Consider the following 6,000-nt stretch of genomic DNA (forward strand, 5'->3'; position numbering starts at 1 on the left):
TTTGTAGGGTAACAAGCATATTGTTGGTTGGAAGTTTTTTCTTTTAGCCCTTTGAGTATATCGTGCCCCTCTCTTCTGGCTACAAAATTTTGGCTGAAAAGTCTGCTGATGCTCTTGTGGGGTCTCCTTCAAATGTACCAAGTTGTTTTTCTCTTGCTGCTTTTAAGATTTTCTGCATTTTGCTATTTTGTGAAACAAATTGGGAAACCTTTCATTATGTTTTATGATCTGGAATAAGAAAACATGGCATTACTTTCCTTGGAAATGTGAAAATAGAGAAATAGAGAGAAAAGTGAAAAATAGTTAATTTTTGTCTTCTGTTATCCCTTTTCTTGTGTTCTTCTGTAAAATTAAAAGATATGTACTTGGATATGCTTTGCTTATTGAAGAATGTATACAGTATTAAATCTAAATAAACAAGATTCTCTGTTCACTGGCTCTGTTATTCCCCAATCATTAATTAGAGATTGACTCTTTGAAAGGCCCTATAGAAGTAGGGGGACACCAAGATAAGGGAGATACACCCCTTAGCTATAAAATTGTAAAGTCCAAGAGCAACAGTCACATCAGGAAGATAATGAACTATTCTCTAAATACTAACTAAGGGTTAAGGTCTAAGTATTGGGTTAGCCTAAAAGGTCATATTGTACAGCCCATGGGGTTGCAAAGAGTTGGACATGACTCAGCGACTTTCACTTTCAAAAGGTCGTATGGATTTTCTCATAAGCCGGCATGGAAAAACCTGAACTACCTTTTTGGCCCACCCGATACTAAATAACCAGTAAAAGAAAGGAAGAGGAGGTGAGTACTATGGATAACAGTAAGTGTAAGTGCCCCGAGTCAGGGCAGTTTGGAGCTTTGGGAAACTTCAGTTCTGGGGGAGCTAGGGATGATGAAGCTGGGTGGTGGCCGTGACCAGACTCATGGTATGTCTTCAAAGTGAGAGGAAACCCTGGAATAGAAAACTGCACTTAGCAGTTACCTTTGAGTCGTTGAAAAACCAGAGAAGAATCTCCTCTTGGAGCAGGTAGGGAAGGAGCCCTGCACGCGTGTCTCAGTACTGTGGAGTACAGTACATAGGCTAGACGCTTTATACTCATCATCTGTAAGAATTTTTTGAGAAATACGGTGATATGACTTTGAAGTGGTGCCCAGAAGCCTCTCAAGGGACACTCTTTTCTCTGGCTGTGGAAAGCCAGAACGCACTGTATTTAAAAAACATTTTAATTAGATGATCTTGAGTGTCATTTGGACAGCTCTAAGCAAGAGCTAGATCTTTGGTGGGGTAGAATGAATGAAAGACATCGTTTGGATGGAAAAGCAGCTGGGAGGGAGGAATGGAGTTGGTCTTTGACTCAAATTCTAGGAGCTGTGAGTTGCATCCAGCTGAGGGAGACCCCCCCCCCTTCAAATTAAATAACATCTTCTAGGAGGGCAACTGTACTGAGTTTTATTTACAAAGCAATATTGTTGGATGATTTGTTATTCTTCATCCTATTGCTTTGCATGTTCTCTGAGATCTGAAAAATAAAAAGCAAACAAGGTTCTCAGAAAAGGGGGTAGTATGGTTTGTGGGTAAAATAATACTAGAAGTGACTGCCAGTCATCAAAGTTCCAAGATATGATAGGCACTGTGTGAGATGCTTTACATACACTGCTCACATCCCTGAAGCCCTACAAAACAGAGCTCATCGAGCTCACTTGCTTCACAGATGAAGAAGCCAACGTCATGGGACTTGGGGATCTTCCCAGCATCACATGTTACTAGGAGACAGGATAGGGACTAGACCCTGGCCTGAATTTCTCTTGAGCCCATGTTGTTCCCACCCACCCCAGCCCGTGGCCGACCTTCTGACTTGTGATTCTATTCTGTTCTACTACACAATGTCTCTGAGGTGACAAGGAGGATGTTGTGTCTAAGGTACTAAAAGCAGGCCTAAAAAAGAAAGATGAAAATGAGATTTAAATGCAATTTGAGTACTGTCTATGGGCTTTATTAACCTAGGGTCCACCCACCTGAGTCCCAGAGTTCCTTGAAAACTGACTCTGCCTGAGTGCTAGCATTTTTTTCAGACCCAGAACTTTCCCAAATTATAGCACCCTTTCCCTGGTCTTCCTCTGTATGCTCTCCTATCTAAGTCTCAAATCTAGCCTGCTAACCAGCTCGTCATTGGTCTCCATTGGAAGCCCAGAATCACCTACTTTCCCCCAACATAGAGCATTAGTCTTCTGGCTGTCCCATGACTCACCCTAGTAGGCCTATGATATCAACAGCCCCATTGATACAAAAATTCACCTGGGGACAGCTGCTTTAAGACACCTGGTCACCAGCCCTGTTATCTCTAACACAGTCTCCAAGTGTTTTCTAAATGGGGTGGTAAGTGCCATCTAATTTGGCACATCATCTATTTTTTCCTGGAATATAACTTTAAAGTTAGAGGATTATTGAAACCACCATGATATTTTAAGTAGGATTTCAATGAGGTGTCTTATTTTAAATTCAGTTCAGTTCAGTTCAGTCACTCAGTCGTGTCCGACTCTTTGAGACCCCATGAATTGCAGTACGCCAGGCCTCCCTGTCCATCACCAACTCCCAGAGTTCACTAAAACTCACATCCATCGAGTCAGTGATGCCATCTCATCCTCTGTCGTCCCCTTTTCCTCCTGCCACCAATCCCTCCCAGCCTCAGAGTCTTTTCCAATGAGTCAACTCTTCGCATGAGGTGGCCAAAGTACTGGAGTTTCAGCTTCACCATCATTCCTTCTAAAGAACACCCAGGGCTGATCTCCTTTAGAATGGACTGGTTGGATCTCCTGGCAGTCCAAGGGACTCTCAAGAGTCTTCTCCAACACCACAGTTCAAAGCATCAATTCTTTGACGCTCAGCTTTCTTCACAGTCCAACTCTCACATCCATTCATAACCACTATAAAAACCATAGCCTTGACTAGACGGACCTTTGTTGGCAAAGTAATGTCTCTGCTTTTCAATATGCTATCTAGGTTGGTCATCACTTTTCTTCAAAGGAGTAAGCGTCTTTTAATTTCATGGCTGCAGTCACCATCTGCAGTGATTTTAAATTCACTGCTGATCAAATACCTAACTTATGTAAGTACTAAAAAACCAGAGACTCTCAGTTGTAGATGAGGAAAGATGACAGAAGTTATTGTGGAGCAAACATCTAAAGCTGAATTCCTAAATCCCTGGAGTTTCCTAGGAGTTAAAAATGGTTCCTTGGAAGACATGTCAGCTCTGTTGAAAAATAGAATAATTACCCATCCTCCCACTGTCTCTTGCAATACATGCCACCAGGAAAGTCCCAGCTTTCAATGTGCTTCATGGCACCTATCCAGGTACACAGGCAAGTTTAGTCATGTGGAAGGTGAGCAGAGACTCAAAGGGTTAGAAGTGTGAGCTTGCATTAAGAGGAAGTGCATTTTCAGTTTTATGAGATTATAGAGGTTGTTGCAAAGAAAAATGCAGAAAGGGGCCACTGAATGAAGAAAGTGAATTCTCCCTGCTGAGATTTACAAAACCATTTGACAATTAGATGTGATCCTGTATTTGAAAGCATCTGTCACATAGTAGATGCTTGAAAATTTCAGAGCATTTCAAGGCAGATCTGACCTCAGAAACTCCTCCAAGCATTGAAGATGGTTTTGGTCTCAGCAAATCATAATAATTGCTTTTTCTTGAGCATCTACTTTGTAACGGTACATGCGAGAGGCTCCAATGCCCGTCCACGTCTTGTCTTGCTCACCTTTCTGGACACAAGGGACACTATGCTGCCAATCTGCTTGTAGTTAAGAGGGGTTGTGACAACCCTTGGCCACTGAGACACAAGCAGGTGTTTACTATCACCTGGAGGCACTTGAGAAGCAGGATGCTGGTTTCACACTCTCTCCCTTGATTCACCAGCAAACATGGTGATCCAGTGTTGAGGTGCTGAAACCGCGAGACAGAAGCAGCCTGGATCCCTGGGTCCCCCTAGAGCTCAGGGCCCCTGCTAAACCACATGAAAATTTACCTGCACAAAAACACACTGTTCTTGTGTTAGTCTTTCAAACGTCAAGGTTTGCCTGTTTCATCAGGTTGCAGTAACTTTAACAGACACAGCTACTATTTCTGTTGTTAGGTTTATATAAATATTTTAATTGGAAAGGTAGCAGTGTATATGTTCCTACCTCAAAAATTTCTAAAACTATAGAAAATTTGCAGAATCCCCTTTACAAAGTTTTTTCCATGATTCAGCCTCCTACTCAGAGGTCACCACAACTAACAATGTAGTGTGAGTTGCTTTAAAGCAGACTATGGGCTTTTTCATAGATATGCATTTTCTATCCTATAAAATATATTGATTTGATTTGACATGCATAGATTATGATGCACATATTGATGTGCCACTAGCCTTTGCCCCTGAATTAAAAAGATGCAGGATCTTCCCATGACAGCATATACAGCTCCACCTCATTTTGAAACTACCTCTTGGAATGCTGAGGTATGTATGCATCATAATTAAACATCCCTAAGTTGCTTTTCTTTTGTTGTATGATAAATAAAAGGGAATTAGAATCTTAGAATTCTTGAGTAAATGTGGACGTTTTCTTATAAGATATACATACTAATGGGTTTCCCTCATAGCTCAGTTGGTAAAGAATCCACCTGCAATGCAGGAGACCTTGGTTTGATTCCTGGGTTGGGAAGATCCCCTGGAGAAGGGATAGGCTACCCACTCCAATATTCTTGGACTTCCCTGGTGGCTCAGCTGGTAAAGAATCCACCTGCAGTGTGGGAGCCCTGGGTTTGATCCCTGGGTTGGGAAGATCCCCTGAAGAAGGGAAAAGCTACCCACTCCAGTATTCTGGCCTGGAGAATCCCATGGACTGTATAGGCATGGGGTCACAAAGAGTTGAACACAACTGAGCGATTTTCATTTTCATGCATACTAATACAGAAGTTGGGTTAATGTGGAAAGAGTAAGGATACTTTAACATTTTATAAATATTTCTGATTTTTTTCTCAAAACTGCTATACCTCTAAAACTGTCAGAAAATAAATTTGTGCTAATTTATGATAATGTTGGTAATTTATTTCAGTGGCAAGAGGAAGCAAATACCATCTATTAAAACTGTATAGCTTAATCCCCTTTAAGAACACAGTTGAAGTGGTTCCTGTAAGAGCTAACTGGGACAAACTTAGCAACTGAACAACAAAAATAGCAACAAAGATCCTTTTGAGTATTGATTTAAGCTTTGTTAGGTGAGATGAGAGCAGTGTTTATAACCTATGGTTAGTATTTCTTCACTCCTAAGGCAAAATCCTTCTAAGTACTCTTAACAATGCACAATGAATTAGGTGCTTTTCTATTCTGACCATTGGGAACAAGAACGGTCTCCAACCCTATGAGAGCTATCTAGCCACCGTGGCCCCCCTGATCTCCCAGCTCCATCTTCTCAACAGAAGAAGACAATCAGGCTCCCCATTGTGCACCATGGTGTGCAGTCTCTCTCCAGGAAGTAAGTTGTAGGACATGCATCATTTGTTTTTTATCAGAAATCACCATCCTTTGTTGCCTAATTCCAATCATTTGCCAAGTTTTGTCTTGTCTATTTTGTACAGATAATTTTTAGTTGTTTCAGGTAGGTGTATAAATCTGGTTCCTACTTTGTCTTGGCCAGAAGCAGAAGTTCTATATTCTGATTTTAAAACTCAAATTATCTATACATAACAAATGTCCCAATATATCAAACTAATTCAGAATAAAACCAGAATTAGAAAACTGTTGGACACACATACACACAAGCACACACACGTCTATATGTTCATGTAGACATACACAAAACTGAAAGCATATATAAAAATAGCAATAATACTCTTCTCTTGCTAACAGAAATATATTTACTTAGGTATGTTTTCAATATTGTCTAACCCTCTGAAACACATATGAATGCCCTTCATAGTTTTAAAATATTATAAATATGTTAAATGTGATTTAGACTAT

The sequence above is a fragment of the Budorcas taxicolor genome, chromosome X, assembly GCF_023091745.1.
Source record: "Budorcas taxicolor isolate Tak-1 chromosome X, Takin1.1, whole genome shotgun sequence".
Lineage (NCBI taxonomy): Eukaryota > Metazoa > Chordata > Mammalia > Artiodactyla > Bovidae > Budorcas > Budorcas taxicolor.